General features: G+C 38.9%; 1 pseudogene; it reads left to right on the top strand.

The window, feature by feature from the left end:
- The first annotated feature begins 92 nt into the window (after window positions 1-92).
- On the top strand, window positions 93-4,974 carry LOC149529192 (uncharacterized; annotated as a pseudogene).
- Window positions 4,975-11,514: the final 6,540 nt, after the last annotated feature.

Below are 11,514 nucleotides of genomic sequence, written 5' to 3'. Positions count from 1 at the left end.
TTTATTGTCCATTGTCCATTGCCCTGTTGACCAACATGCACTTAAGAAGAGCACGCGAAGAGAAGTGCATGATTTCCCTGTCATATTTCTAAATGGCTTTGTGCAATCTCTCCATTTTTTTCCTCTTCTTCTTTTGCTCCTCTACTGTTTCCCATCGATTAATACCAAAGAGATGCCATCCCCACGAATCCCATGATCTGCTCCGCTTGAAAGTGGGTCTAAATGATACCGAGGGCTTTCTGAGTTTGTGGGTGAATGGAACAGACTGCTGCACCAACCAGACTGACATCTCCTGCGACAATCACAACCACGTCGTCTCTATTAATATCTTCTCTTTCCAATGTGTCATATCTGAGAGCCTCTGCCAACTTCCTTTTTTCACATCACTTGGCATTTACAGAGTATCAAGTACTACTTCACTTCCCCACTGTCCGGGAAACCTCTCTTATCTTGACTCTTTAATTATAGGTGCAAGTGTCTTAAGTGGGATGGTTCCCCCCTTCATTTGTTTGCTCCCCTGTCTTACACATTTAGAGTTTTCAGTCAGTCAATTCGATCTGCCCCCTCATCTTGCACATTTAGGGTTTTCAGTCAGTCAGTTTGATTTCCCCCCCCCGTCTTGCACATCTAGAGTTTTCAGTCAGTCAGTTCGATTTGCCCCCCCCATCTTGCACATCTAGAGTTTTCAGTCAGTCAGTTCAATGGAAGCATACCTTCCTGCCTTGGCAATCTCTCTTATATTGAATTTCTCTCTTTTCGTGGCTTTAGTGGGATAATCCCTCCCTCCATTTGCTCTCACCCGTCTTACATATCTTGATCTGTCAGCGAATGACTTCCATGGAAGCATACCATCCTGCCTTGGCAATCTCTCTTACATCAACCATTTAGATTTATTAGTTGGTAGCTTGGGTGGGATGATTCCCCCTTCCATTTGCTCTCTCACCCATCTTACATATTTTGATCTGTCAGAAAATGACTTCAATGCTAGCATACCTTCTTGCCTTGGCAATCTTTCTTCTTTAACTATGCTTCGCCTTTCTAGCAACCAATTTACTGGAATCTTACCAGCTTCTCTTGGAAGTCTCTCTTTGTTGACGTATTTATATCTTAGTGACAATCAGCTGAGCGATAAAATTCCAGATTCTTTGGGCAATCTCTATTCACTTAAGGAGTTGCTTATTGATAATAACCAACTGAGCGGGACCAATTCCCCCTTCATTTGCTCAGCTTTCCTCCCTCACTAGATTGGAAGCTAATGGCAATCATTTCAATGAAACCATCTCTTCTTCATCACTTCCATCCTCTTTATATATTCTACTGAAGGAGGTGGATGGAGTGGATCAAAGACAAGCATGAATGCAATGATAAACATTCAAATCAATAAGCAAAATACAGATTCATCAAACTGTGCTATAGCACTTCATACTCATTAACATAACTGAAATCTATTACAAATCCATAGAATGCTACAACATTCCATCCACTCATGATCCACAATAGAAACCCAAAATGGGCTCTGGTGATCCACCATGATCAGATAAACATCTGATACTCAATTCCTTACATAATGCCTCTATTTATAGAGATCTAAGAACCCTCTAGACTATAGACCAAACATATTACACATGCTATAATTTATTGCATTTATTAAAAACATGGGCGGCTATGTTTGTGGGTTGAAACGACTATATATTGTGGACGATTTCATTGTGGGCTAGATGGCTAGGTTGGGCTGTTATGGACGGCTCATTGTCTGTGGGTTGCATGGCCAGTAGGTGGAGAAATTACTCTGCCAACACTCCCCCTTAATTTCTTCCACTAATGCTACTGCATTTATATTGTTTTCCCTTGTCATAATTACTTCAGGTTTTACGACTTACCCCTAACCAATGTAAATTTTGAAGTGGTTTAAAGCTCACCACGAACTCCACAAACATCACACAAATGGTTTCAAGATCACCATAAACTTTGCACTCAAATGGTTTACAAACCAAGCACTCATTGGTTCTAATGACCACAAATCATCACTACGGGGAAACTATCATCATTTTGGGCCTTTCTCTTTTGTACATGCATCAAACTGATTATTGAGTCCATATAAAAAGAAATCCATCTACTGAGATACATGGGTGCCCAGCCGCTATACTCGCTAGTTCTATAGGAATCCTTTTTAGATACATGGTTCATCAATACATTTAGTCAAACTCTAGGGTGTCAGGGACAACCGATAATGCACCTATTACAATAGCTTATTAACAAACAATTCTCATTCAATCTCCATCACTTGATTGGGGGATATCAATTCAGAAATCTACTATTACATGACCACATTTGATATGACAAAGCCTTAAACAATCTCTCATCCAGATTCCAATAGTTAAATTCCAAATCAGCACACACAGAGACCTTTGCACTATGACAAAGAGCTTTAGCACACCATCTCACCTTTCATTCAACATGTTACACCTAAGGTAACCAACTTAACTTTAACAACTAATGCATGACAACTGACACACATATTTCAAACACAAACATAACAAAAATTTCCATGATCAATATCTTCCATGCCATGTGTATGCATTCTTTGGCACTCTCACTTGCACAGAGATGCTCCATATGCTTCTAATCTATGAATGACAATGTCACATAATGCTAACTCAAACACACTTCAACTTTGACATTCTTCTTTTCATGACTTCTCTGTTTTTCATAGCAGTCTCTTGATTTCTTCTTCTCTTTATTCTTGTAGAAGATAACTTCAAATGCCATTGCCTATTGGGCTACGTTGCCACAATAGTCTTCACCAATTCTAAACTTCTTGAGCTCTCCACGATCTCTAGGATCATATTCCATTAGTTCTGATACCACTTGAAGGAGTTGGATGAAGTGGATCAAAGACAAACATGAATGCAATGATAAACATTCAAATCAATAAGCAAAAAAACAGATTTATCAAACTGTGCTACATCACTTCATACTCATTAACATAACTGAAATCTATTACAAATCCATAGAATGCTACAACATTTCATCCACTCATGATCCACAATGAGAAACCCAAAATGGGCTCTGTTGATCCACCATGATCAGATAAACATCTGATACTCAAATCCTTACATAATGCTTCTATTTATAGAGATCTAAGAACTCTCTAGACTATAGACCAAACATATTACACATGCTATAATTTATTATAGTATTACATATATTAAAAACATGGGCGGCTATATTTGTGGGTTGAAACGGCTATTTATTGTGGACAGTTTCATTGTGGGCTGGATAGCTAAGTTGGTTTGTTATGGACGACTCATTGTCTGTGGGCTGGATGGTCGGTAGGTGGAGAAATTACTCCACCAACATTTACAACTCTCACTAAACAATCACCAGTCGATTTCAGAAACATTCTTTCAGAACCTTACAAGCCTAGTTGATTTGAGCTTATCCGACTGTGTGCTAAATATTAGCCCCACCTAGATTCCATCCTTTCATTTATTTTTTCTACATCTGAAGTCGTGTAGGATTGACGACCAATTTCCATCTTGGGTATCAACACAGTTTTCACTTGAATAATTGGAAATAACAAATGCCAGTCTTGTGGGAGTAATTCCCTCATGGTTATCGGAAACCAGTACTCTGTTGTCTTATCTAAATCTTTCAGGAAATCATTTGGAAGGAAGGTTGTCCTTAAATCCTTCAACATGGATGGAACTAAAACTAGATGTGTCTAGAAATAAATTGAGTGGATGCATCCCATCAATGCTGTCTCCTAATATGACAATATTGTTGCTCAACGATAATTTGTTCACTGGCAATGTTCCTCCTAGCTTGGGCGAATCATCCCTACTCAATATGTTAAATCTTGCCAACAACAACTTAATAGGAGTGATCCTTGTTAGCTTGTCTAATTGCTCTTCTCTCATTGTCCTAAATTTGGGAAATAATAGTTTGGAAGGAAGCTTACCACATGAGTTCAGTAAGCTAAGTGATTTATATTCATTAGTTGTTCACAATAATAAGTTGCATGGATCATTCCCTCTTTCATTAGCAAATTGTTCAAAGCTACAGGTTCTTGATATGGGAAACAATTTATTTGGTGGTGAAATACCAAATTTGATTGGAGATCTTTCAGAGCTAAGAGTGGTGGTGATGAAGGAGAACAATTTTACAGGCAGTAATCCTTCAGAAATAGGCCAGCTAATGAACCTTCAAATCTTGCTGCTTTCATCTAATCGCATCTCAGGCACAATTCCACAAACAATTGCATTCTTGGAAGCAATGGCAAATGAAACTCAGAATGGTTTTGTATTTTCCTCTAATTATATTGAGTCATTCCATCAAGATGGGTTGGATATGACTTTAAAAGGTACAGATCAACACTATCCATATATTCTTTCCACACCAACATCTATAGATCTCTCAAACAATGAATTGGAGGGAGAAGTTCCTTCTAATTTAGGAAATTTGAAGGGGTTAAGGCTTTTAAACCTTTCAATGAATAACTTGAATGGAAGTATTTCAAAAGGTTTTGGAGAAATGCATCAATTGGATGCATTGGACTTTTCAAGAAATCATTTTTCAGGACAGATCCTTGCAGAGCTTGACTCTTTGAGTTTTTTAGGTGCACTAGATTTGTCAAATAATAATCTTTCAGGAAGAATACCGCAAGGAATACATATGTCCAGCTTTGGAGAATCCTCTTATTTAGAGAATCCTGGTTTATGGGGGTGTCCCCTACCCAAAAATTGTTCTTGGCCTACATTTGTTCCTTCTTCTCCTCCAATTTAGATTGATAAGATAGAGAGAAGCACTACTTATCTATGGCATGGGATAACATTTGGATTGTCCTATGGAATAACTTTTGGTGGAGTAATATCATTGATCCTTGTAAAAATCAGCTGGCAAAGGAAATACTTCATTAAAGTTGATGCAATATTGAAGTTTTTATTTCCTTGGATGAAGAATTTGACACTATGAAGGGATACATGTACAAGCCATTTAAATGTGAGTTTTTTTGTCCTTCAAAGTATATATCACAATTCTAAATATTCAACTACTAAAATTCAAAAAGTGTTGGTATATTTTAAGATAAAATTCTATAGGCTATTCTATCAATTGTAGATTGTTGGTAGTTCTTGTAAATTGAATGATATAATTTTCTACTTTTTATTGATACATAACTTTGTGTACAGGGACCTATGTTTGCTTATGATGATTTCTTGGTTCGTTTAGAGACTTCTTGGACTTGGTGGCCCAAAAAAAGCATCACACATGCTTTTGGGGAGGACCTACTTGTAATAGAAAACTCTTTTACTTTTATGAAGAAAAGAAAGATCCAAAAAATAAAAAGTTACTCATTTTGTTTAGAAACATATGATGTAACATCAAATAATAAGATAAATGTTGAAGTCTAAACTTGTAATGATTGGAACATCTAATTTGTCACTAGTTTTAAAATTAAATAAGACATTTTTTAGTTTGATTTATAGCAATCTAATAAAATGCATATACACAAATCCAACTATTCTAGACTTGTGATATTGCTATTAGAATTTAACTATGTGTTTTTGAGTCAAACTCATGGACCCATATTTCATGAGTTGTGATTCAATATGAATCCATCTCTCACGAGAATAAATGAAACATTTTATTTGTAAAAAAATAAAATAAGAAATTATATCAGTCTAATAAAATTCATATACACAAATCCACATATTCTAGACTTGTGATATTGTTGTGAGGATTTAACTATGTTTTTTAGTCAAACAAATTAACCCATATTTCATGAGTAGTGATTCAACATGAATCCATCTCTCATGAGGATAAATGGAACACTTAGCGCTCATTGGATCTAGGTGATGCTCATAGAGGTGAAGTACTAGGACTTCTCGAGAGGCCACGCATCCCAGTACTGCTTGATCTTGAGCGCATTTAGTTATAGAGTTTCCTCCATGGTTAAACCCAATGTGTTTGCAACCCCATTTGCAAAAGCTTCACCAAGTGTTGTGCCTTATGAACCATTCATTAGAAAGCCCTTTAAGCTCATCAATTAATAAGTAGGAGATAATTTCCACAATAAATTAAGAAGTCTAGGCTTAATTATCATATTAGGAAGTTAAGAACTATAAATATTAAAAATGTAATTAAATTTTTATGCATATAATCTCAATCCCCACTTGAAGTTAAAATGTATGCTACATTTTCCTCTATAAAATATCATATAATCTTTTTAATTACCTTTTGGATGATGGATTTTCCTTCATTCCAATTTAGAAACTGAAAATTTTTGAACTTTTTTCCAATGCGAAGTGTCATATGACTAAATTCAAATCCTAGGCCTTGATACTAGCATCATGAATATAAAGAATCCATTCCAATTAAATGTCAAGTTAATAAGCCTCCATTTCAGAAAGATATCTCTACAGCAAACATATGATGATACAACAATTGCAATAATTGTACATTCGACATTCAAACTGTTTTGATCTTATTGTGGCCAACTATTCTATAATTTTTTTATAATATCATTTAGATACAGATGATAAAAATGGATCCATTGACTCACAAATTTTATAATTTTAAATGGGCTTCAAGTGAAATAGGTTTCTTGATGATGATCACTTTGAACCACTTGTGTAGGAAATAGAATGTTGTTTGAGCTTTTGATACAAGTTCTATAGAGATGGAGTCTTTGAGAAGCGTTGGTTGCCGGCTGGGCTAGGGTTTTTCCCCTAGCCTGTTCTTGGTGTTTGATCTTTACTATTTTTCTGTTCTGTTTGGATTGTTAGCTACTGGACATAATTTGCGTCGGTATTTTTGGAGATCTTCTGTAGTCAATTTTGGATTGGGGTTTTATTGTTTACATGGCAGGGCCTGGGATTTCTTCTCCGTTGGTGAGAACAGATGGTTCTTCTCCAACTATGCATGCAATGCGATTTGAATCGTTTTATTCAGGGGAGAGCTCCAAGCTGAAAAAAGTTAATGGTTGTCTTCCGCGTAGCCATGATCGCCCTGTTCTGGTTATTCCTCCAACGGCTGTAATGGAGGACATTGATTATTGGACCAAGCATGCTTTGATATGCAAATTTCTTGGAATCCGGATTTCCCTATCCACTCTTGAGACATGGATCCACCGCTCTTGGCAGGTTGAAGGCGATATGGAGATTATGTTGGCAGGGAATAGTTATTTTTTTGTTGTATTCTCTTGCATGTCTGATCGTGATCGTGTTTTTGAAGGAGGCCCTTATTTCTACAACAATGTGGGGTTATTTGTCAAACCTTGGCATTCAGGTTTTAATTCTGCTGAGGATCTCCCTTCAACAGTGCCAGTTTGGGTTCGCTTGCCTCGTCTTCCCTTGGAATTTTGGCGTGAAGACATCCTTCAACAAATTGCTGCTTTGTTGGGGAAGCCAGCTGCGATCGCATATCAAACACTCGATAAAAAAGTTATTTCTTTTGCTAGAATTTGTGTTGAAATTAATTTGAATAACCCATTACCAAATTCTTTGGAAATTTGTCTGGGGGATTCTTCTTGGGTGCAACAGTTAGATTATGAATCCCTCCCTTTCCATTGCCGAATTTGTCATGAGTATGATCATTTACTGCGGCAGTGCCCCCGTAACTCGAGTTTCAAAGGAGTGGATCGGTCTACAGCTGGCAATGCTGGTGATTTGGCAGATACTACAGGGAAAGGACAATCTCAAATGGTTAATACTACCAAGGGGATGAATCCACAAGATGCTACAGGTAAGGGTAAGGCTCCAATGCAGGATAAGAATGGATTTACCCCTATTCGTCCTCGAGCTAAGGGACGTGGTCAAAAGAGGCCTTTGAAAGAAAGATTATCTGATTAAGGTTTTAACCATTTTGAGGTGCTGGATAGTATGGTTCTAGAGGAGGGTATTCCTCCTCCTATCTCTTCTGATCCAGCTTGCCCAGATGAGAGATCTGTTCCTAATGATGCTTGTGGGGCATCTCAAGTTGTAGTATATCAGAATTGTGAGGTTCTTGTAGCTCCTGTGACAGCGGCTCTGGTGACTCCTGCAGTGTTGGAAGATGATGATGTTGTTTTGGCTGACTTGGTTAAGGATGTGCTACCATCAGGTAAGGGCAAGGGATCTCCTCTCCCCTTGGGGTTGCTGCCTCGACCCTTTAAGCGGGCTTCTTCTTCTCCCCCTCTAAGGAGTGGGCGCAAAATAGACCAAGAGAATATTAAACTCACAGGAGATATATTGATTGAGTCTGGTTCAGTGAAACCTTTGGATTTTCATTTTCCCAAATCTACCCAATGATGATTATTCTCTCATGGAATGTAAGGGGGTTGAATAGCATCCCTAGACAAAAGGCTATTCATAACTTGGTGGTTGATCATAGTCCTGATGTTTTTTGTATCCAAGAGACTAAGCTCTCTGTGGAGTCTATGGTCCAACATGCCTCTAGTATTTGGTCTCGTGGCCAATGCCAGTGTGTTGGGGCAACAAGCAGTGCTGGTGGTTTAGCTATATTTTGGGATCCTCAAAAAATTTCTCCTCTTGGCTGGATGTCTTCTCGCTCAGCTCTCTCTATGGTAGCTTCTGCTCTAGACTCAAGAGAGGTAATCATGGTTACTAATGTGTATGCACCTGTTGATCTTGTGGGAAAGGAGGAACTTTGGGAACATATTCAATATGTTAGAAATTGTCATCCTTATCATCCTTGGGTGTTAGTAGGGGACTTCAATTCAGTTTTAAGTTTGGAAGAGAAGCATGGTGGTTTGGCTAGATTGGGGCCTTCTTTTGCTCTTCTTCGGCAACACATATCTCTTTTGCATCTCTCTGATGTTAAGCCTTCTAATGGCCTCTATACCTGGAATAATCGCAGGACTGGTGTTGCTGCTATCTCAGAACGCCTGGATAGATTTCTTGTTTCTTGCTTCTGGTTTAGTGGCACCCTTACTACCTCTTCAGAAATCCTTGATTGGAGGGGTTCAGATCATTGGCCAATCAAATTTTCCGCTATAGGGGCTTATGTTCCGAAGCATCCTCCTTTTAAGTTCTAGTTGATGTGGCTTCGTGACTCCTCTCTTCATGATTTTGTTTTTTGTTGGTGGAAAGATGGTGCCCCTGCATATGGTACTGCAATGTTCTCATTTTCTAAAAGGCTTCAATATGTTAAAAGGCAGCTCAAGATATGGAATAGGGAATGCTTTGGGAATCTTCACTTTATGAAGAGGCTTGCTCAAGAAAATCTTGATGTCATCACAAGGGAGATTAGAGATCGAGGTTTCTCGGAGGATCTTGGCCAGGTTGAATCCCTTGCTTCTAGAGCTCTAGAAGAATGGGAACTTTGAGAGGAAATTTTTTGGAAGCAAAAGGCTCGAGTTGATTGGCTCCAGGAAGGTGATCGAAACACTACCTTTTTCCATAAAACAGTGCAATCTCGCCGAAATCAGAGCACTATCTCTTCTTTGGTTAATTCTCAAGGTATCCAACCAAATTCCTTGCCAGCTTTGTTCCAGGAGGCTATTTCGTACTTCTCTACCCTCTTCTCTGAGGACTCTCCTCCTGCTGATAATGAAAAAAATATTATTTTGTCCTGTATTCCTTCCCTTATCACTCAGGAAATGAATGATTATCTCATGTGTCCTATCTCTTTGGAAGAGCTGGAGGCGGTGGTCTTTGGCATGCCTAAGGGGAAGGCTCCTGGTCCTGATGGTTTTCCAGTTGAATTCTTTCAGGAATTTTGGGACATCATTAATCATGATTTGTTGGAGGTGGTTAAAGAATCCTATGCTAGCAAGCAGATGCTTCGAGCTTTGAACTCTACATTCTTGACTCTTATTCCTAAGAGAGAGGGTGCTAATCAATTGGAGTTTTTTAGACCAATTGCCTTATGTAATTTGGTTTACAAAGTTATTACTAAGTTGATTGCTGAGAGACTGAAAAGGTGGCTTCCCATTATTATCTCAGAAGAACAAGGTGGTTTTGTTGCTGGAAGACAAATTTTGGATGGGGTGGTTATTGCTACTGAGGCTATTCACTCTATGGCTACTTCAAGGGAGAGAGCCATGTTTGTTAAGCTGGATATGGCTAAGGCCTACGATAGAGTTAAATGGAGCTTCCTAAGGAGTATTCTTCTTTCTTTTGGATTTAGCTCTGACTGGGTGAGTTGGATTATGAGTTGCGTTACTTCTGCCTCTTTTTCTATTCTTATTAATGGTCAACCTTCACAACTATTTGGTGCTTCTAGAGGCCTCCGCAAGGGTGACCCTCTCTCCCCATATCTATTCATCATCATGGCTGAAGGCTTGGGCAGATTCATTAAGCATCAGGTGTCCCAGAATTCTATTCAAGGCTGGCGGTGGGGTAATGGCTTACCTTCTCTTTCCCATCTTCAATTTGTTGATGATTCTGCTCTTGCCGGTCTTGCTAGGATCAAGGAAGGTGAAGCCTTTCGACATGCTTTGGACGTTTATTTGGCAGCTTCAGGCCAGAAAGTTAATGAGCACAAATCTTTCATTTACTTTTTTAACACTCTTGATTCTATTCAGCACAGGATTGTTGGTATCCTACGGTTTCAGATAGGTTCACTTGCTTTGACTTATCTTGGCATTCCTATTGCTATTTCCAGGCAGCCACGTCTCTTCTGAAAAAATTTGATTACCAAGCTTCAGGATAAGGTAAATCATTGGACTCATAGATGGCTTTCTACTGCTGCCCGGGTTACTCTTCTTCAAGCTGTTATCCAAGCTCTTCCTACTTATAGAAGCATGGTTCATGCTGCACCTATTTACTTTCTCAAGGAGTTTGATGCTCTTTCTCGACAATTCCTTTGGAGTGGTAATTTGCGTAGTACTAAATGGAGCTTGGTTAATTGGGCAACTATTTGTAGGCCTAAAAAGGAGGGTGGTCTTGGTCTTCGTTCTGCTCTATTGAGTAGACAAGCTTTGGCTGCTAAACTTTATTGGCGATGGTGCTCTGGACAACATCAACTTTGGGCTCGTATTATCACTCATAAATATTTTCATGGTGCTGATCCTTGCTTTGTTTCTGCACTTCCTCTTGAAGGTCGTGGCTCAATGGTTTGGCATACTTTGAAGACAGGTGCGATGTTGGTGAAGAGGGGTATGTTCTGGACATGTAAAGGAGGTTCTCAGGCTTTGTTTTGGTCTGATGCTTGGGATGGATTCCCTTCCATTTTATCCATATACCCTCATCTTCAGCCTCTTTGTGACTCTTTTCTTGCTGCTGGATGGGATAAAGTGGCTCATTACAAGACTCCTTATCAATTGGGACCTGTTGTTGGTTATAGATGGAAGCATTCCTCTGATTGGCCTCCTGGAGGTACAGACATGGATCGTCAGGAGCTTTCTCAAATTCTGGCCTCTAGAGAGTGTTCCTCTTTGCTTGGTCCAGATGTATTGGCTTAGGGCGGTACCTTGTCTAGTAAATATCATGTCTCTGCTGGGTATCAGGAGATAACTAGACAATTATTTGGGGATGCTGAGGTCCCTTGGTGGAAGAAAGTCTGGAATAAAGT

Source organism: Cupressus sempervirens, chromosome 11, assembly GCF_028749045.1.
Source record: "Cupressus sempervirens isolate cs-2001-9-10 chromosome 11, ASM2874904v1, whole genome shotgun sequence".
Taxonomy (NCBI): Eukaryota; Viridiplantae; Streptophyta; class Pinopsida; order Cupressales; family Cupressaceae; genus Cupressus; species Cupressus sempervirens.
This window is presented reverse-complemented; position numbering and strand designations above follow the sequence as displayed.